The 23,277-nt window shown below is 34.8% G+C and overlaps 1 protein-coding gene and 1 long non-coding RNA gene across 27 annotated transcripts in view; one reads left to right on the top strand and one right to left on the bottom strand.

The window, feature by feature from the left end:
- The window catches only part of ZBTB20 (zinc finger and BTB domain containing 20), an 816,756-nt gene that overhangs the window by 344,694 nt on the left and 448,785 nt on the right, over positions 1-23,277 (top strand). For 25 of the 26 annotated variants that reach the window (XM_021932980.2, XM_021932880.2, XM_021932915.2 and 22 more), the window contains one exon: positions 2,422-2,495. The exons of the other annotated variant lie outside the window; for it this stretch is intronic. The gene's annotated coding sequence lies outside the window, so the exon portion shown is untranslated. The remainder of the gene's footprint in view (positions 1-2,421; positions 2,496-23,277) is intronic. 26 annotated transcript variants of the gene reach the window in all.
- LOC116273147 lies at positions 4,027-8,484 on the bottom strand. Its single transcript, XR_004181615.1, has 2 exons — positions 8,395-8,484; positions 4,027-5,473 (listed from the first exon to the last, which is right to left on the bottom strand). It is a non-coding gene; the product is annotated as an uncharacterized LOC116273147 (long non-coding RNA).

Genomic DNA, 23,277 nt, shown 5'->3' with positions numbered 1-23,277 from the left:
AGGAGCACTATTCATATCAAAGACAACCGGTCCCACTTCCAGGTCCATCTTTGGGCCAAGATATGTAGTCGCCAACAGTGAGTTGGCGACTATATTTTTTGAGTCCTGGCGCAAAGTAAGATCCATCTGTTTTGCCCAGCCGTTTGCCTGAGTGCCACAAAATGGTCCTGTTATTAGTCTTATTTGTGGTCCTATTTGAGGTTAGATATAATGTAAATAAATTTCAGTTCTCCTCATGATGAATACAGCATGGGAATTAAGAGGGGTGGTGTTGGTAGTTGTAAGTGATGTTGAGTCTCTATTTTTTCAACTGCTCTGTTTTCTTTGGATTGGGAAACAGACATTTAAGAATGAGTTTGTCATCTGGAAGGATAGTTGTGACCAAGTTTCCCTCAACAGGATACAAGATGTTATTTTTGAGCCTCATTACCCTCACCAAGAGAAAAAAAAAAAAGAAGGAAAAAAGAGTAAGAAAGAAAGTGAAAGTAGAGAAGAAACATGCAGAAATAGGAGAAAAAGATCAAAGAGGAGAAGGAAAAATGGCATGGAGGAGGGGGGAAATGAAAATTGGTACACTGACCATCTACTCATATAATTGATTTAATTATTTTGAGCTGATAGTTCAATTCATTCAACATCTGGCAAATTGAGGAAAAGGAAAACTGACTGATTGAATTGAATTACTAGTTGTCAGTTAAATGTTTATATGTAAATATTCAGCCTAGTTTCTATCACCTTTTCATGTCTAAACTAGAAAGTGAATTCGTTTCACTAACCGTATTTTGTTGGTGAGTAGAACAGTGCCAGTTGGTGGTTCAGATTTATCCAGAGGTGGGCAGTTTTTACATTTCTGAATCATTTTTCAGAGATTATTGTTATTCAATATATTTATATTATATCTCATATAATTCCTAAGCACAAGTTATTTTTGTCAGTTTCTTTTATGAATGTTTTGCTGCCTTAAAAGGAAATATGTGCACTCCCCTCCTCTCATTCAGTTGTCCCTGGTGACGCCTCCATAATTTCTGCCTTTACGCTGGTTCATTTTTAGCCTAATCCAGGCATGTGAGAGGAGGGGGAAAAGTTTAGTAGTCAATGTCAGTGATTTTTCTTTTAAATCTGATCTCATTCATGAGTGAATTTAGTGTGAACCTGAGCATGTTTACACTTAAAATCTATGTATATCAAATAGAACAATTACCCAAAATATTCCTCTATACATTTCAAGAGAAAAAGAAAACAGGAATCACAAGTAAGAACTACATATGCTTTCTAATAATAGTACAATTTCAGGGGTGATTTGTGATTATGCTCTCCTATGGGGAAATATTAAAATATTACCTTGCACTAATGTGAAATTGGACATAAACATATGACATTTAGTGTTACAAATATGTAGAAAGTATTCTGCCATGCTGTGAAATGAAAGAAAGCGAGTTATATTACCTCATTTATATTTTAAAAACTAAATTTTTCTAAATCCCATTGTATCAGTTTTTCAAAGCTAAAAGTAAGGATGATTTAATTCTAGTGTGTGATTTTTTTAATTTAAAAAATACTATTACCTTATTTATAAATGGTGTTGTTTGAAGAAAGAAATGATGAAAAAATAGTATATTTTAAGCCCAATATTTATTATACACTTGGAGCTCTTAATGCCTGGACTCTTACTTAATTTAGAATTAAAAATACATATTTAAAAAATAAGCAATGTGGTTACAGTTATTTAAACCAGGGAGTCTTGTTCAGACTCTCTTGGTCTTCCTGTGCTGCTTCAAACAGCAGTGGCTGCATGTGACAAGATGTACAATATGATGTGAAATAGGGCACGCTAAACCCATAATACAGTACATTTCAATGGCCATTTTGTGTTGTTAAATATGTTCATTTAGCCCTACTTCACCATCTATCTCACCAGCAATTCAGTCACTGGAAAGTAGCAGATCTAGCATTTTTTACAATTCTATTTGAAGTCATAATTTCCCTTTAATATGGGTATTCAGATACATAGATTTTCTTCTTTATTTCCTGAACTTAATATTTTCTGTAATCTTTAGGCTGTAAAAATTGTTTAGGATTTTTTTTTTTAATCAGAATATAGCTAAAATTCAGAAACATTGAGTTTCTAGTCATATCATTATGAAGTCCTTAACATGGAGGCATATTTTGTTTTTCAAAATTGCTTTTTTTTCTTCTCTTTAGATCCTTTTCTTTTCATTAAAAAACTACTCTGGGAAGAGGGATTTTTTTTTTTTTTTTTTTTTTTTTTCCTTAACAGAAAAAAAAAAAAGAAAAAAAGAAAAGCCACGCTTGACTGATAATGCATTGCTTTGGATGGTGAAACATTATGAAAGTTTAATTTTTAATTAAATCTGAAATACCAATTATAACTGAAAGAGATTTTAACCTGTTTCTTTTCAGACTGCCTGAAGTTACATTTAGAGACTGAAATCACTGCACCTTAAAAACAAAAGATTGAGCTGCACTGTATTCCTGTAAGTCAAAGCTTCCTGTACCTTCTTCTCTGTTTCTGTGACCAACCCAAAAAAGGACAAAAACATTGGTAACATAGTAACCAGACACGAGTAAAAATGTGAATGTCCCTGAAGAAATATATGTTTAAATGATTTTCTTCTTAAAAAAAAAAAAAAAGTTGTTGGTCTCAATATTCAGGATGTCTTTTTTATCCAACCTAAATTGTGAATCCTTTCTTTTGGCTGGTTTGAATTTCATTAGAGAGGGTGTCACCCACTGTGCATGAGCACAGTGACACACACCCTGTCTGGAAAGATTCTTGCTTTTTTTTTTTTTTTAAACCACTCTCACTGAAGGTGAAAGATTTCTTATGGAATCAAAGTAGATTTCTTTTTCCTTTGTGATGTCATTAGAAATTTTTAGCCTTTGTGTCAATGGAAATGGAGAGAAATAAAGTTCATGATGACATCACAAGATTCTGTTGCCTTGAGGACTTTGGGCAAAACTAAGTAAAATGCATAATTCCCTTGTGTGCGTGTGTTCCCCATTCTGCTACGAAGCAGTCAAAATAGCACATCTTATGTCTTCCCGTGAGCTACAAGGCTGTCTCTCAGAGCCCCATTGTTCCATAAATGCATGTCAGAGTCTACCACAGTCTGGTCTACCCTTATTTAGCTGCTGTTTTGTCAATGTACTTGGAAGAACAATTAACATTTGGGATTTCAACGTCTGAATAACAGGCAGTGAATAGAACCCAAGCATATAAAAGATTCAGACGCCCAGGGTAAGAAAACAGAAGCTTATAGTTGGTGAAGAAAAAAAGAAAAGCATTTTTAATGCTGCACTCAAAGGTTGTGAAATACTACAAGGAAAGTCAATCTGTTTTTATTTTTAATTTTAGATCAAAATGTACATTTTGGTAATAAAATCCAGAAGCTTATGATGTCTTCCTCAGTTTTACAGTTAATGTATTGCAAGTTTTTTCACTAAGAGTCTTAAAACACTTAACCTTCCATTGTTGGAATGCCAGATGTGGAGTCTACTGCATCATGGTTTTTAGAGTGTCACAGCCCCCAATCAACAGAGTACACTAAAGGTGATTCAGACAGTTGCTTCCATTTTTCACTCTAGTTCACTGCATTTTTGTTGACTGTAGTTCTTGTGTGTTGAGAGTAGACAGTTCTGGAGTTGCTTACATGTCTCTGCCTATGGTGTGAATTCCTGCTAAGTTCATTTTTGTTAAGAGATGATGCATTGACAGAGCAAGGTCACCTCACTGTCATTGCATCGGTGAAACGAAGGAGACTTCGGCAGTTTGTGTATGTCGTCCACTGAGCATGGTGCCTGGCTGATATCAGTGAATAAATGATGATTATTGTTATTGTTGTCATAACTACAACAGTTCAAACCCACAGACAGTAAGGTCTCTAAGAGCAGGGGCTCTTTCTTACTCATTTTTGTAATTCCTAACCCTTGATACAATAATATGTAATCATGAAACAGCTGTTATTAGTTTAATTTCAAAACTTTTTAAAAGTCAGAAATCCAGGGTTCATGCTATCAGAGAATATTTATTATAAACACAGGTTGAATACAGTTTTTGACAGCCAGGAAGAAGGTGGTCAAGGAATTTGCCAAACACAACCTTTCTGCTTATCATATCATACGAGGCATCCGTCTCCCAGCCCCTTACCTCATTGACTTTACATTTCTTTTTCCTGACCAAAGTGAGAATTGCCCATTCATACCACATCCTTTTCACCTATGAAATGGTCTTCAGCAGTTTTCCACTTAAGTTGTGTGTTTTATATTCCACACGCTAGAGTCGACTCCACAGATAAATATGCCCAATTCCAGGGTAGATGATGCTCTGATACCTCAGTTTGCCTTATTGCCATATGATAGATTTTGTTTCAGGGAAACAGGACAAGTGGTACAATAAATATTGGATCAAGAGGCCAGGGATTTGGGAAGGAACCATTAACAGAATGTACTTTTAGTGCATAAAATGCTAGGACCAGCTTTTCAACACTAATATGACCACAATATTCTTTAGAATTCAGAACCATTTGACACCTTCTAAGTTCAGTTTCCTGTTTGTTTTCTTTTTTACATACATTTCTCTGTCCCTCTTCCCCACCATCACTTTTTAAAATTTATTTCCAAAAGGGATTCTTTCATTTTTATTAAATGAGCTTCTGGTGATGCAAATTAAGGCTCTCATAAAACTTGACCTCTGAGGCAATACTAAAATGATGAAATTTAGGCTTAGTGAATTGTACTGTTATCATGTTCAATAACATTTAATGACATAAAAGAATTTTATAAAAAACATTTTATATATTTTAAGATTAAAAAGTTTAGGCAAATGTAAGGGCAGAGCATTGCCAAACATTATAGTGGGAAAGGATGTAAGAAACAAAGTCTAATCGCTTCATTTTTAAATAAGTAAATTGAGGCACAGGGTAGGGCACAAACGTTACACAAAGCATATTGACCACCATCACGGTTCATCCTTAGAGACCTAGACGTGGTAGTCTATCTGAATTTACAATCTGAGGCTTCAACCTTTTCTCTACAGTCAGGGTCTGAGAAATGTTTCCTGAGGAGCAAATTGCCTTGGGTTCATTTATTGAGACTTGTTGAACTGTAGTCCCTTTCATCAAAATCTCAAATTCATATATAAAGGAGTATCCTGAAAACGTTGGTTGATATCAAAAGAGGTTTCTGTTTGTTTGTTTGTTTTTGTTTTTGTTTTTTAAATTTTGTTCCTGGTATCATGCCTTTGGTTGAGCAACGAGTCCTGTAGAGGCAAATTTATTTGGTAGACTTATTATTCTTTATGATGATTTACGAAGGGGACGTAAGACCACTAGAACTCCTCCAGTAGTTTAATTGGGCTTACAGGCATGATGAAACCAGTAATCTGAGCAGAGCCGTTGTGACGTGGAATTCAGACTTCCCAAGGGTGTGCACCATGCATGGTGTCAGAATGTCACTGTTGCCAGGGTCATTTCCATCAGAGGCACGTTTTCCAGAGTCAGAAAAAAAAAAAGAAATAAGCTTTAATATTTTAAAATGAATTACTTGCTCTGGTCATTTGTTTCACATTGCTTTCATTGGATTCTGTCATTTACCAATCCGAAGAGGCTATGGTAAAAACCTTTCTGTTATTTTACCCAAAGCTAAATTCTGTACATTTTCTAGTTTCTTCCATTATCTTAATTAACCCATCCAGGCCTTCCCTCTCTCCGCCATGTACTGAAAGTCAGTGGCCTGAGTCTTTGTGCCTCAAAGACAAAGAGACAATAGTTCTGCCCTTTAAAAATTCCATGGAAGCTTTGGCATATAGAGAAGATGGAGGAATCGAGACATGGTGATACCAGAGCAGGGTCCTAGATGTAGATGTCCAGCAAAGTTCTCTCTTCAAACCTCTTCTCCCTTTTCTTTATAATAATGAATTAATATTCTGTGCCTCCTATGAACAAAATATTTTACCAAGAAACACAGATAAATAACACATATTTTCTGTTATTAAGGAATTCATAATTTATCTGGGAAAAACACATCTTTCTTATAGACAAAACGTTATATGGTATAGCAGAGGAAGTAAATGGTTATCATTTTTTTCTGGGCCATGAAGGAATAATGTGATACTAGCAAGAAGCCTATGAAGAGGGAGTAATAAATGAAAGTCAAGAGAACATTGAATAGTATTGGTGTGATTTCAGAATGCTTGTTGGGGCCAGTGACTAGAGGAGGAATTGGATGAGAACCATAATGTATGGGAGGATCAGTTTTCCAAAGTGTGGGTTGTAACTCATTAGTAGGCCATGAAAGTTTAAAAGATCACGTGTACTAGAATCACAGGAAAATAAATATTTTTAAAAGCACATCACGTATTTTTAAGATACTAGATGGCAAAATAAGTGTATTTCTTATTGAGAATTATGCCCCAAAATATAAAAGCAGCTTAAACATGGCAGAGCTTTTAAGTATTTAACTCATGTAATCCTAATTAAGGGATAAAATTATCTTCTTCCTTATATATGAGAAAATGATGGAGTTAAGCAATTTGCCCCAGGTTATACAATAGGTAAATAGTAGACACAGAATGTGATCACGTCTGTCATACTCCACATTCATACTCTTCTCATGACTTGACACAGCTTCTCAGAATTACATGACTTCAATTATTTCACTATGGATAACTCAGAAATTTATACCTCCCGTCCTGATATGTCTTCAAAACTTTAGTCCTATATTTCCAACATCCTTATTTAAATCTTCAACTAGAAATCGCTCTAGTTTCTCTGAGTCAGTATATCAAAGCTAAATTTATTCCTCTACCTAAAAACCATCCTCCTTTTGACTATCCTAGCTTTTCTAACTCCAATTCTCTAGGACATCTTTATTCAAAATATATCATTCTTTCCTCTTCTTCCTCCTAGATGTCCAGTAAGTGGCCAAGTCTCATTCTCTTTCTTTGATATCTCTGTTCTAGTCAGGATTTTATCTTCTCTTGCTTGCAAAAATCTCCTAATTGGAAGAGATGGAGCAGGAAGATCAGTTTATCCTAAACACTGCTGCCCCATTAACTTTTCTAAAACAGGAGCACTAAGATTATGTCGCCTTTGTTCAGACAAAACTTTCAATAATTCTATGTATAACAATCCCTAATCAATATACATGACACCCTAAAATCTAACTCTAATCCCATTTCTTAGTTAATTGTCACCTACCCGGTTATATGTACTATATACTCAGGCCAAGTTCTCTCACTTACCTTTATTCATATTGTTCCAGCATCTGGAATGTCCATCATTCAATTTTTTCATATGCAAAACCAACCCATCCTAACAAGTTCTTTTCCAATGTTATTAATTTCATGAATCCTTCTTTCTTTGACCTGGACAGAAACAATCCACTCTCCCCTAACCACCAAATTTACTTACCACCTGTAGTGACCTTGCTGACAACTTGATTTTGGACTTGTAGCCTCCAAAACTGTTAAATTTTGTTCCTGGTATCATGCCTTTGACAGTACCCAATATAATAAATATATAATAAATATAACAAATTTGTGGTACTTGTCACAGCAGCTCTAAGAAATTAATACAATACTCATCTACACTTTTATTGAGACACAAATTACTTTCTACATTTTATAGCACTTTATCTGTATGCCTTATTCCCTTACTAGAAAATAAAATTTTAAGGGAATAGTCCATATTTAATTAACATTTCTTAGCCCTACTGAATCTACCACAATAGAATCATTAACTCATTATTCAACTATGCTTAATACTAGAAATATAGAAATGATCCATTACAACCTTCATCATGAAATTGATAGTCTCCTAAGGAAATTAGACATGAAATAAATGCAGACATTATTACAGTATTACAAACTGTGGTCCCCGTAAAGAGTTATGTATGCAAGACAACATTGAGTGGGGGAAATCCCTTATACTGTCCTTTGGGTGCTCAGGACAGAATTCTCAGAGAGAGCGTCCTTTGAGTTGAGCATTGAAGGATGGAAATTAATATCACCCAGGTGAAGAATTTGGGGTAGGGAAGGGAGTATGGGAGGGGAGAAAGCTCCAGATAGAAACTGCATATACAAAATCCTGTATTCAAATACAGACTTTCTGTATTCAAAGAACTAAAAGGACTTCAGAGTGGCCAGAGCAAAGTGAGCAAAGCAGAATGGCTGGAGTTGTGGTCAGAGAAATGCCAGAGTGAGGAATTTAAATTTTATTCCTAATGCAGTGGGAAAGCACATAGTAGATACACATAAAAATACCAATTGAAGGATAGCTCAAGAATAGGACAAGAGCAAAATTAATTCAAAGGTAAATAATATACACATGCTAATAAAATCCATACATTTATTTTAAATCCTTCCTGAAGGTTTACCTCTGACTTTGAGGAGAGCTTGGACTTCTGAAATTGAGGTCTTATACTTCAAAACGTATTTTTCACTTGCATAAACTGAGTAGATCTCCGACAACCTTCTAAGATAAGGTCAAGTTAATTTTATTTTCTTTCTAGTTAATAATTATTAAATTCTGTTGTTGGTTAATGGATTTCTTATTTTTGTTTATTTTTTAAGTGGCTGTTGTGTAATGTAGAGATGCATACCAAAAATGTGTTTTGTTCCTAGACTGTATTTTTTATCTGTTAAACCTTAATCTCATTTTTAATTTTGGTGTATTTTATCATGTGCAATGACTGGGAACCTGGAGGCATAGAAAACCTTGAAAATAAATCATCATTATTCTCATTATTACTACCTACAACATTACTGGATTTCTGGATTGAAGAACAATCCAGGCTTTTTTTTTTTTTAAGTATGATGCATTAATAACCTGGTATGCCACTAAGCCAGAATAGAGATATTGGTTTGTTTGCAAAGTAATGGAAATTATCCCCTTTTGCAATTAAAGAAGAAATAGAGTAGAGGGAATGTGGAAATTGAACCATAGAGAAGTAGCTTAAGCTCTAAAGATATGAGGATTTATCTGCTATAGCTCAGTAAAAAGACCCTGGAACCAGAAAATATTATAGCGACATGGAATCTTAGGAATTATTTATTCTAGCCTCTTCATTTTGGAGACGAACAAAATTCAGGCCTAGAATTCCTATCCAAGTCATAGTTAAATAGTTAATGGCAGGGCTGGTACTGTAACCCCAATACTCAGGAGCTAAATTACCACAGCCAAACCAGCTAATATGTGATCAAAGCCCCTGTCATAACCCTTTCAAGGTCTTGGGTAGAAAAAGAAATATTAAGTGCAGGAGATGAGTCTATGTACAAACCTTAATTAATAAAAAATCTGAACAATATATATTACAATACTTTTACCTAATATACCAAATACTTTATAAAGAGTTGTCTGTAATCCTTGCTACCACACTCAGCAACTACCCAGCAAAGTAGGAACCATTCCCATTTTATAATGAAAAAACTGAGCCCCAGAACGATTAAGTAGCATCTAAAATTGCAAAGCCAGTAAGTGAGGTGTGTATTACTATTAGACCTAACTGATTCAAACTCTGTGCTATCTCCTGCTTGGTGTTTTTAAAACTGTTGCATTTAGTTATTGCCTGAGCTAGTGTGGTCACAGAGGTCATTAGTTCTCTAATAGCCCAAATGTCTAAAAGACTGAAAAAATTTAGGAGGGTAAGAAAAATAGTTACATTTAGCAGATGCCCTCTCCATAAAACTCTTCACATTTAATTCTTACAGCATTGACTGTAGATTGATGTCATAATCCTTAGTTCACAGTATCAGAAACTGAGGCTCAGTGAGATTACATTGCTCTATACATTTTAGTGGAAAAAAGCCTGAGCCTGCATTCATACTCTGATCTATCTGACTGTAAGTGTTCCTCCTATTATTCTACCCACATCCAAGTCTGTTCTTCTCTTGGATGCTAGTTTTCTATGGTTTACACACCTCATCTGGCAAAGTAGAATTGTAATACCTGCTGTCATAGACTTCCCAAAAAAGAGAGAGTGCATTGAGAGGTTTCTTTATAATTATATCATCATGGCTGGAAATAAATATAATGTCCTCTATATGTTTCCTCCTTTGAAAAATGGGGATGTGGGAAGATTGGTAAAATCTTTAGCGTTAGACTTTCATTTCTGCATCATCTTGATTTACTGTGTGTCTGTGCCCAATACCCCATCATATCACATATAATAGTTCCAATAACCTAGATCATACTGAAAAAAAACCTTTGAAAAATGAATGAGAAGTAAAAAATTGTAATTATTAGACCAATAAGAAGGAATAATTCCAATGTTTAATAATTGGAGTTTGGTTTACATTTTTCTTCTTAAGACTAACTTAATTAAAGCCTTTAGTGTGATCAGAGGTAAAGGCCTATGAAGGTACTCAGCCTTATTGCTACTATAAAAAATGTAAAACTTTGAGGCCAGGCATGGTGGCTCATGTCTGTAATCCCGTCACTTTGGAAGGCCGAGGCGTGTGGATCACCTGAGGTTAGGAATTCGAGACCAGCCTGACCAACATGGTGAAACTCCGTCTCTACTAAAAAATACAAATAAAATTAGCCGGGGATGGTGGCGGGCGCCTGAAATCCCAGCTACTCTGGAGGCTGAGGCAGGATTATCACTTAAACCTGGGAGGCAGAGGTTGCAGTGAGCCGAAATTGCACCATTGCATTCCAGCCTGGGCAAAAAAAGCAAGACTCCATCTCAAAAAAAAAAAAAAGCAAAACTTTGAAAATTCAAACATGCTTATGAATTGCTAGCACTATTTTCTAAAGACCACTGAGGACTACATTGAAAATGAATGTACATATGTAACAAACCTGCACGTACTGCACAGCACATGTACCCTAGAACTTACAGTATAATTAAAAAACAACAACAACAACAACAACAAAAAAAAACAGTACAGAGAGATGGACTGGGATTGAAACATTGCTGATGACGGGTGCCACTGCAAACATAACCCTGAATTACCTTCCATGTGTGCCAACTTTAGGAGCACTGCATGTAAACACCCCCATTTCTGAAGAGGTCATATTCTATTACTGACACACTCAAACAAGTGTTCTAAAGCCAACTCTCACTGTAGAATAATAATCTGAGTCTGGGAATGGGATGTGGGGCTTCAGTATACATAACAATTTTACGGTAATTAGAGGCAATGCTACCCGTTGGGGTCCTCCAGTAGTTGTTTCTTCCCCCTGTTTCTTGAGCTTTGACTTCTGAGATTATCTGTGTGAAAGCCCTTAGCAGTCCATTCAAGTCTTCTAAAGTAAGCCAGTTAAAAAATATCTTTCCTGCTTAGCAGAAGGGACTTTGTTCTTTGTTACTACCTTGCTCTTTGCAATATGTTGCTAGTAGTCCTAAATCAGAATGTGCATTAATATGTCTTTTGAATTACTGGGTCTCCTCAGGAGAAAAAAAATGTTTTCAACAATCTTATAATATTTTGTTAAAAATCCAATTCTGGTTCAATGTTTTGTTCTCAAAGGAATTTTGAATGAAGAAAAAGCTTTTGTAAGAGGGAGGAAGCTTATCTAATCTCTTCAAGACTGATGAGAAGCAATCAGGAGCTTGTGACTCTTTGAAACAGTAAATTTCTAGGGAATTAGGCACACGTTTCTCAGGAACAATAAAGAGTGTTACACTTCAGGTTGGCTCTAAATGCACCCCTTCATGTATCCCAAAAGACAATTTGAAAGCACCATTCTCTGAGTCAACTGGAAAGGGAGGAGGCCATGCTGAGCTGAGTTTCTTTCAGGGGGTCAGGAGACACTGAATACAGAATGAAGATCACTCTTCTGATTAGTGTCGAATGCTCAGTTATAACCTTTTATAATAAAATGTCTTCAAAGATGTAAGAAAATAAATTGGCTCAGACAAGAGAGTTACTGGATATTAGAAGATTCAGATTTTTGACAAGGTCTTCTACTTGTTTGCAAATGTACTATCTTGACCATATAAAATTTGCCTAACCTTTGCTAAAATTTCACTAAATTGTTCTTTGCTTACATTACTTGATATTTTAAGACTTTGTTAGATAATCAATAAGTGATAGATATGTAGCATTGTTACTGTTGCTATTGTTACCATCAGTGTTCTCTTCCCTTCTCTAGGTTAGGGTTGGCAGGTACAGCTATGAACCTGGGTTACACATCTAACCCCATATTTGCTCATCTTTTTGTAGCACTGAAAAGTCTGAGGGGCCTGACTAGACTCTGGCTGCTCAGTAGTTAACTTACGCTCATCTCATCTAAAAAAAAATTGTCAGTGAAGTTTTAGTCACCAGCCTTTTAGGAGATAGAAAAACAGTTTGCATGGAAAGCTCTCATTTTTAAATAAAAACTGATTATATCAAGCTAAGTGAGACTCTCTAATTGATGACATAATACCGTCTACATTATAATTGCACTTACCACTAGCGAGGCAGCAAGTATAATTGAAAGGGAAGAGTATGCGGCTACCTGGAGACTTGATTCAGGTGTTGTCAGTTTTGTCTTAAGATCATTTTCCTTATCTGTAGGGGACATTTTCTCCCATCTTAAAGACATATGCAAAAAAGTCAAATGATATATATGGAGTATTATTTAGGGTTCCATGGAATAAGGCTAGTTTATAAATATCATATATTACAATAGAAGTACTAGTGAAAATGTAAATCACTTTGAGGTCTCAAGAGTAAGGTCCTTTATCTGAGCTCTGAGTGGTTGGAAATTTGTTTTTGAGTCATCATCTAGGGAGGTCTTCTGTTGTTACTAAGTACTGATCATACATTGGAAACAATGAAGAATGAATTGCTAGTGATATATTACTTCTTTTAAACTGTTGCTTTGAAAGCATTTGTTACTATAAATTCTCTGAGAAGGTTCTCTCAAATTAAAAAAAGCAACTTACTGTTATGTCTCTCCTATTATAGTCGGTGACTTTCTAGAGGGCAAAAAACCAGGAGTACCTCACTAATTTTCTTTCTCAGTCACCAAGGCTGGTACCAGATAGGTCTTCAATGTTTTTTGAGCATCCTGTACTTTCGGTAAAATTTGTAAAAAAAAAAATTATATATATATATATATATATATATATATACTGATTTCATGAATTTGACTACATGCATATCGGATGATACATCCATGTTATTGAAGATAATGCAACCATTAGGACAAGAATGAATTATATCTATAGCTATTAACCTGGAAGAATAACGATAATTTTCATGGTAATGAGTATTTATGAATAAATACATTGTTTATGTTTATATGAACATGAAGAAAGCTATAGAAAATAATTCATACAATATTCTTCACATTGGTTATTTCACAAAGTTGGGAACAAAAAAATGAATCAGGAAAGATTATTAATTTTTTCTTTAAACAGTTTTTGTTGTTTCACTAGTTACAATGAACATCTATTATTAAAGAAGTTTGCCAATTAATAAATAAAATTATTATTTTATTAATTCTTTAATTCTAAGATAAGCAGACTGAGAAAATCAATCAGCACACAGAAGTTTTATTTTCATTTGTATTGCCTCAACTTCTGTAGCACAAAAGAAAATGCATGCTCTAAGTAGACTGATTCATTTAATCAACAAGTATTTCCTGAGCTCTAGTTGGTACTAGTTCTTGTTAATGAAAATGTAATGTCTGTGTGTGTGTGTGTGTGTGTGTGTGTGTGTGTGTATTCACCATGCTTTTGTATATAAGATAAATGGTTACTTAGGTGATAAATTACATCATGTTTCACTTATAAACCTCAGGACAAGTGTTTAAATTGAACAAAAAATATACACAATCAAGAGACTTGATGACATTTCCAGAACTCTATAATCTGCTTAAATATTTCCCTGTTTATCTTATTCTCACCTCATGACTTCTGCAGACCATTTTCATGACTTTTGTTCTAGTATAAGTGTTATAATAGCAGATCCTTATAATCTAGATATTAATTATCCTTGTAACTGATCCCTCTTCTACTCCTAACTCTAAAAGGATACTTAATCTTTTCTAGCTTGAGTGGATCTTTTGCTATTAAATTTCTCTTCCCTTCCTCTCAGTATGCTCCAGGCCCTAACCGACTTTTAAAATTACCTTCACTTATTTACTTTTAGCTCCTCCAACTCAGGATCATTTTATCTCAGAACTTCCTAATTCTAGCTGCATGTTAAAACTTATAAAGTTTTTTTAAAATGTTAATACATTGTACCCACCGAGATGTTCTGTTTTGGTTGGTAAAAGATGAAATCTAGTTGCACACTAACCCCTTATAGGAACCCATCTCCTATTTCATCTTAAAATTTTCAATTCAGTGAAGTCAAATTAACATGCTGCTTCACACTGGAAAACCATTTTTCTGGATAATGACTGCTTCTCTAACCAGACAATAGTAAAGCTTTAACATTATGCATAATACAGCTCTATGTATCATCACACAGACATGCATGTGACATGCATACAGACACATATGTTAAGCTAATGACCAAATTTAAACACATAAGTTGATAAATATACAATTGGTCTTTAGATCCTATGCATGAAAATAATTAATTAGACCTTGTGACCAAACTTAAAAATTCCTCTGATATGGTTTGGCTCTGTCCCTACCCAAATCTCATCTTGAAGTGTGGCTCCCATAATCTTCATGTGTTGTGTGAAGCACCCAAGGGGAGGTACTTGAATCATGGGGGCGGTTTTTCCTGTGCTGTTCTCATGATAATGAATAAGTCTCATGAGATCTGATGATTTTATAAAGGGGTAGTTCCCCTACACACACTATCTTGCCTGCCTCCATATAAGACATGCCTTTGCTCCTCCTTCACCTTCTGCCATGGTTGTGAGGCCTCACCAGCCATGTGGAATTGTGAGTCCATGAAGCCTCTTTTTAAAATAATTACCCAGTCTTGGGTACATCTTTATTAGTAGTGTGAGAGCAAACTAATACATCCTGTTTAAACCTAACTATTGTAAATGAAATGTCCTTTATTCCTAAAGAGTGTCAGAATATGACTTGAGTCTGACTAGTGAGGAAAAAACTGGTGGCTGACAATAATGTCGAAAGGAATGCACAGTTGATAGCCAAAAGGTGAAAACAATCCAAATGTCCATCAGTAGACAAGTGGATTAACAAAATGTGGTCCATACATAGAATGGAATATTATTCATCCTTCAAAAGAAATCAAATTCTGACATATGCTATAGCATGGATAAAACTTTAATACATTATGTTAAGTAAGTACCTAGAATAGTCAAATTCCTAGAGATAGAAAGTAGAATAGAGGTTACGAGGGGCTAGGAGGAAGGGGAAATAGGATTATTATTTAATGGTTACAGAGTTTGAATATGGAAAAGTTAAAATATTCTAGAGATGGAGATGGTTGTGATAGTTCCATAACAGTGTGAGTATACATAATGCCACTGAACTGTACACTTAAAAATGGTTAAAATGGTAAATTTTTAATATATATTTTGCCACAATAAAAAATGTACCTTTGAAAACTTGTTAAAAATATCAGTGAAAATACATTGCAGTTACAGGGTTTAGAAGAAAAATTGAACTACATAGTCTGTTCACAGAATCATTAGAGTTTTATGAAATATAGTAATTTATTGGCTTAAGTAACAGTCTTTACCTTGCTGTCATACTTATAAAATTCACATACTGGTATTATCCTTGATTCACAGGCAGTAATGACTGTAATGAACTGTTAGAGACTGTATTTTAAACAAGCAGAGAATTATTTAAATTTGTAGCTATGTTAGACATTCTCATTTTGGTCAACTAATGGTAGAGAGATAGAACTGCAGGTTTCTTTTTCATCAACAATGTTATATCTTACCAAATTATCTTCTTGGTAGGAGAAACCATGGCTTTACTTGAGCCTGTATTTTCCAATGATTCAATACGTAATCAGTTGCTCCCTTTTTTTCCTCTGAAAATGTTGAATAGTTTTACTGACATTAATAAATTTCTTGGTATACAGTTCTGTGAATTTTAACATATATATAGATTTATGTAACAAGCACCACCACCATTATCAGAATATGAAAGAGTTCCATCACACTGAAGAACTTCTTTTATCCATCCTCGCACCACTAACTCAGGGCAACCACAGATTTCCTCTTTATCATTATAGTTTTGTCTTTCCAAGAGTTGTCATATAAATGGAGAAATATATATATATATATATATATAGCCTTTTAAGTCTGACTTATTTCACTCAGCTTGATGCATTAAGACTCATTCATGGCCGGGTATGGTTAGCTCATGCCTGCAGTTCCAGCACTTTGGGAGGCCAAGGGAGGAGGAATGCTTGAGCCCAGGAATTTGAAACCAGCCTGGGCAACACAGAGAGACCCTATCTCTAAAAAAAAAAAAAAAATTTTTTTTTAATTGACTAGGCATGGGGATGTGCACCTGGGGTTCCAGCTACTTGGGAGGCTGAGGCAGGAGGATCACTTCAGCCTGGGAGGTTGAGCCTGCAGTGAACCATGATCATGCTACTGCACTATAGTCTGGGCAATAGAGTGAGACCCTGTCTTTAAAAAAAATAAATAAAATACTCTTTTATGTCACTGCATGTTTCATGATTTGTTTCTTTTTTATTGCTAAGTAGTGTTCCTTTGTATGGATATACAGAAGATCATTTACCATTAATTCACTGAAAGACATTTCGGTAATTTCCAGTTTTGCATTCCCACTAGCAATGGATAAGAGTTTCAGTAGTTCCATATCCTTGTCAGTATCCTTGTCAGTACTTGATATTGTTAGTATTTCTTTATTCTTGTCATTATAAAAGGTATGCAATGGAAGTACATTTTTTCTTTTAGCCACATTTTCTTTTCTTCAAACTGTAGAAGATAATGTGATTCTGGAGCCATAATCTTTTCTGATTCTCCTTTTTAGTACATTCTATTTCCATGTACTATTTTCCATAGGAAAAAGCTCTATTATTATTATATTTCTGACACTATTATTTTCCCCTACTCATCTTGGAAATTCTGTTTCTTCCTATGACGGTATATTAATTCAATTTTTTAGTTTTTCTAAAATTCCTTTCTTGTGTGATTTCACTTTTATGTGGAATCTTTTTAAAAAGAAGCTGAAAACCATCATTCTCAGCAAACTAACACAAGAATGGAAAATCAAACACCGCATGTTCTCACTTATAAGTAGGAGTTTAACAATGAGAACACGTGGACACAGGGAGGGGAACATCACACACTGGGGCCTGTCAGGGAGTGGGGGGCTAGGGGAGGGATAGCATTAGGAGAAATACCTAATGTAGATGATGGGTTGATGGGTGCAGCAAGCCACCATGTCACGTGTATACCTATGTAACAAACTTTCAAGTTCTGTGCGTGTATCCCAGAACTTAAAGTATAATAATAATTTTAAAAGAAAAAAAATAGAAATGCTGTTTCTCACTACTATGGCTTGTGATGTATTGAAAACATGGCTATTTGCTACCATGGCACACATTTACCTATTAACAAACCTGCATGTCCTGTACATGTATCCCGGAACTTTAAATTAAATTAAGAAAAAAAAAAGTGGATTTCAAAAATGTAGGAAATAAAATGGTGATTGCCAGGAGCTGGGGACAGGGATATCAGAAGTTCGTCAAAGGGTATACACTTTCAGTTATAAGATGAATAACTTATGGTGGTCAAATATACAGCATAGTGACTATAGTTAAGAATACTGAATAGCATCCATTAAATTTGCTCAGAGGGTAAGATCTTAGGTGTTCTCAACACACACACACACACACACACACACACACACAGGTAACTATATGAAGTGATGGATATGTTAATACTCTTGACTGTGGTAATATGTATTTGATAACCATCACATTGTACATATTAAATATGTAAAATTTTTTTCAGTTTTACCTCAATAAAACCAGGAGAAAATACTGAAAACTACCCCAAAACACAAAGTAAAATATAATAATAATAAATCACAATCAGTTCCACCACTTAAAAAATTAATTTTAACTAGAAGTGGAAAAACTTCCGTCTGTCCCTAAAATCTTCTTCTGTCACCCCCTAAGATAACCACTGATAACACTCAACACCTGATGTGCTAATCTCAAATAATTTTATTTCAGCTACCACGTCCTTAATATAATTTGTCTCCACATTAGAAGTACAAAGAGAACTATAATTTAATAGTTTGAAGATTATCCTTTCCTGTTGTATTATGTATTTTTCATCTAACTGGCTGAGATACAGCAAGTTTTCTCTCCAATTATATCATTACCTAAACAGCATGACATCTCTGATTTTGCCTCTTGACCCACAAAGCCTAAAATATTTAAGATTTTTGCCCTTTATGGAAAAGGTTTGTCAATTCCTATTTCAGCTGAAGGATCTAAAGCCCAGAAAAGTTAGATGATGTTCGCAAGGTATTGGTTAGATCCGTTTTGCTGTTGTTGTTGTTGTTGTTTTGTCTTTTCAGGTCAGACTATTCTAATATTGTATGGATTCTGGAGTATGTCTGGTTTGAATCCTACGTCCACCTGTTACTACGCCATTCATCTAGAGTAAATGAATTCCCTTTGCCTCAGTTTCCTTATTTATAATATAGTATTGTTTTGAGCATTAAATGAGATAATATATGTGAAATAATTACAAAGTGCTTTGCACATGGTTAGTACTCAAGTAACTGTTAACTATTGTAATAATTAGCGTCAATGTGTTGAATTCATAGACTATCCTAAAGAGAAGGGATAAATGTTCACATCTGATCCAGTCTCATTTTCTTAAAATAGGAGCGATGTTATCTCATCTGTAATCTGAGGAAAAACTGGCATTTATTCACATTCTCATTTTTGTAGTATGGTTTTTTTCATCCTTCTTTACAAAAGCTTTACAAGTTAATAGAAATTATGAACTTCTAAAATATATGCATATTTTATAATATTGATTAAGTTAAACACAGAACACTCAAATGATAGCCACATAGCACACCTTCCCTGAGTCCAGCAGATGAGAGTGAAAACTCTTTATTCTCTCAAGCTGTGTGTCTTGAGGACATTTTCAGTATATTTAAGACTACTTGAACTGATTACACTTGTTTTATGATTGGGCAGTGGATCAGTGACTGGGTTTTTAAAAATCATATTTAATTGTATTTTGTGCAATGGCGAAGTGTTATATTTCTGTTCACTCTTCTGTTATTCACACAAAACATTACTTGCCCAATTTATTGTTTCTGTTCATCTACTGCTTAGACTACAAAGCCATGATGTTGAGCTAGATGAAATCCAGTTAGATAAATGCAGTATATATTGGATCATTTAGTATTTTACTCTATTAGTCCTCTTACCTATGGCAACTCTAGTTAACTACATTTTTTATGGAAAGAAAAGAAAAAGTTCTTTTCCTCCAAAAGAATTAAAATGAAGGAGAACAGCACATTTTCTGCTTTAAAAAATCTAGAATTTTGGTTTCTAAAGAAAATCCACTGTGTGGTTGATAATTTCTAAAGAAAAAATTTGTTATGGGCTATAGGTTATACCTTGAATTTAAGAACCACAACGAAAAGACCAACTTTAACTTTGCCTCATTAAAATGGTAAGAATTGGTATAGACTATAATTGCTTCCACTGTGACTCCTATGTGGTTTTTGTTCAACATACTAGTCCAAACAAGATTTTACTCTTCTCAACCCTGTAGATCTAATCTCACAAAAGGAAGCATATTTTTTTCTGTTTCATGCATCATCACCATCATCTTCCTGAGGTTGCTGTCATTTATAATAAAAGATATATCTTAACAGAAAAGAAACACTGAAGTAGAAAAAATGTTGCCATCTTTAGTCTCAAGGAATTTAAGAAAATAAATTGATTTGTGCTTTATGAATCCATAATTAAATAGGTAGGTCAAGAGGCAAGATCAGTATAAGTAAGACCCACATGTGGCAATCTACTCTGTAGGTAAAAAGGACCAAATCAGAAAGAATTCAACATCAATAAAAACCAACAGCACTTTATATTTATCCAGATGTAGTTCTGCTGTATTTCTGTAATGAGTTTAAGTATAAACTGCTTATAATTACATATTTCCATAACATTTAGTACTTTACCTAACATAATATGTATCGCATTATAATTATTAACTTAATTGTCTGAACCTACTTCTTGTGCAGAAACTTTATTCTGTCTTGACCACCACAGTTTCCAATGTACTCAGCACACAGTTCGGAATTTGACGTTCAGTAGATTATCACATTAGGTTGAAAGAGTGAATGGATGAATGAATATTCATGAATAAATGAATTTTTTAAAGGACATTATTATTATTTTATTTACTGGGCTGATTGTCATACAGAGATATATGCATCAAATAATAGCCAATTTTCAAGTATATTGGGAATTAGGAATACCTTTGATGTTTATGTCACCCATTCACAGAACTTTGCACTTATTTCTGCTTATCAGCCAATTTCTACGTTAAGGATATAAGCTCTATTTTCACAGATTTAGATTTAGTATTTGCATCAAGATCCTGCTCAGATATTACCTTCTCTACTAAAATTACCTTAATTCCACCATGTATAATTAATTGCTTATTCTGTCCTCTCCCACAACACATTATCTAGGACTCTTTTTATTGAATTTATTTTCAGGCTTTTTCCATGGTTTATTAGGCAGATTATATTTGCACCCAACATTGCACTTAGTTACTCAAATATTCATGCATTTTTTAAAAAGAAAGTTATTATGGTTAAGGGGAAAAAAACTTACACATGTATAAACTTCAAAAATATTTCATGCTCACTTAGAGCATTTATCCCCAGCACAGAGATCAGAGACCCATTGTCAGTACCATGATAGCTAGTTACTTCTACCTCAACACGCCCCTCCATGGGATAGAACCTGTGAGTCTTAGCTCTCGCTTTAAAATCAATAGCCTCCCCCATTGTAGTAGCTGTTATTAATTAACTAAGTCATTCAATCCATAAATCTGCCACTGAGCAACTACTGAGCAAAAGTGAATGGGACAGTTTTTGTCTTCAAGTAGAAGACCGTATAATAACAAAAAAAAGTATATATAAACAAATCATTACAAGCAGCAGGTTAAAGGCTTTGAGACATGTATAAGATACTGTGGGAGCACATAGGTGGAGTATTTGCTTGCTGAAGAGTCAGCACCTCCACTTTCCTCTGTGAGTGCTTTCATGTTCTCCACATCAGGGGATGTATGCATCCTGCTAAGCCTCTTCTACTCACCCATTTTCTCTTTTACCTTGTGTATTAGTCTGTTCTCACAATGAAGACATGCAAGACTCGGTAATTTATAAAGAAAAAAAGGTTTAATGGAGTCACAGTTTCACGTGGCTGGGGAGACCTCACAATCATGGCAGAAGGTGAAAGGCACATCTTACGTGGCAGCAGGAAAGAGAGAATGAAAGAGCCAAGCAAAAGGGGAAACCCCTTATAAAATCACCACATCTCATGAGACTTATTCACTACCACAAGAACGGTATGGGGAAAACTGCCCCCATGATTCAGTTATCTCCCACTGGGTTCCTCCCACAACACGTGGGAATTATAGAAGCTACAATTCAAGATGAGATCTGGGTGGGGACACAGCTAAACCGTATCATCTTGTGAGAGTCACTTCTCAGTTACTTTAAGCCAGGAATGGGTGTAACGTTTTAGGTTACTCCCCTTAAAAGGATGAGAATCCCTGTCTCAAACACGTCTAAACAAACCAAACTAAGGCTTTTCCTCATACTATTTTATTAATCCTACTGAAATAAAATATCAATATGAATTAAGTTAGGCAGATATTTGAAAGACAAAATGCCTTAACAAGTCCCGTTAATGAGAGACACCTTGTCTCCCCCCTGCAAAATGTTTAACAGACTTGTACATATTAGAAGTAACAGCTAACATTTATTAATTACTATGTGCCTGTCCCTGTTCTAAAAGATTTATATGTAAATTTATGGCATTCCATCCTCACAACAACTCTTGTAAATAGTCACTATTGTTATCCTAATTTTACTGGTGAGGAAACTGAGGCACAGAGAGGGAAAGTTTGCCCAAGGTCAAGGATGGGGCAAAAATCAAGATTGAGTCCCAGGGAGTCTGATTCCACAGCCTACATTTAAAAAATTAGTTTTTAACTTTTGTGAATATATATTAGGTATATATATTTATTCCTTAGTATCAAATCTTCAAATTAAAATTTGTCTTTATATGACTCTTAAAAATATTCATGTTTTTTCTGTATTATAGAATAATATTTATTTTAAAATAGAGTTTAACAATGGTTGTTATGTTTCCTTCAACTTACATATGCTGGGGAAGTGACAGGCAATATACAGTGTAAATGAATGAACAGTTAGCATGTTGTTAATACAGAATATGTTTGTTTATTTATAGTAAGTCATGTGATTCCCTAGAGGAAAACCTGTGTAAATTGTTTATATGTTTATAATCTAAGTGATTCTTTTAAAAATGGATGCTACAGGCCAGGCGTGGTGGCTCACGCCTGTAATCCCAGCACTTTGGGAGGCCAAGGTGGGCTGATCATGAGATCAGGAGATCGGGACCAGCCTGGCCAACATGGTGAAACCCCGTCTCTACTAAAAATACAAAAATTAGCTTGGTGTGGTGGCGCGTGCCTGTAATCCCAGCTACTCAGGAGACTGAGGCAGGAGAGAATCGCCTGAACCCAGGAGGCGGAGGTTGCAGTGAACCGAGATTGTGCCACTGTACTGTGGCCTGCGGCCTGGCAACAGAGCAACACTCTGTCTCAAAAACAAACAAACAAAAAAAGGACGCTACCAACTTCGTACTGTATTTCAGCTAGTTTCCAGCAATGACATGGATATATATTAGAGAATGCATCTCTGCTTAGTGCTCTGCACCAATGAAAAAGCCTTTCTGTTTTTCCTCCCTCTTCACTTCCAACTTTCTACTGTTAATTCTTTTTCTCCTTTTTTCTTCGTACAACAACCATTTTTGTCTCAATGCAAAACTTACAGTAGGCTTTATTAAAACACTCACATATTGTTTCTTCATCTGTAAAATGAAGGATTGGATTACATGATCTTAAAAGTCCCTGTGGGAAGACTCCATGATCTACGTGTTTGATGGAGATACCATTTTATTAAGAAAAAACATTATGCAATAATCTATTACCAAGACACATATCATGACAATCATTGATATAGAACATTTTTATTGAGGATTTAAAGTCTGGTTTTATTCATTACAGATTTTTAAAAATTCACTAAACTACTTCAAAGAAAAAAAATAACTTC

The sequence above is a fragment of the Papio anubis genome, chromosome 2 (genome assembly GCF_008728515.1).
Source record: "Papio anubis isolate 15944 chromosome 2, Panubis1.0, whole genome shotgun sequence".
Classification (NCBI taxonomy): domain Eukaryota; kingdom Metazoa; phylum Chordata; class Mammalia; order Primates; family Cercopithecidae; genus Papio; species Papio anubis.
The sequence above is the reverse complement of the archived record's forward strand: the minus strand, read 5'-3'. Positions and strand labels throughout refer to the sequence as shown.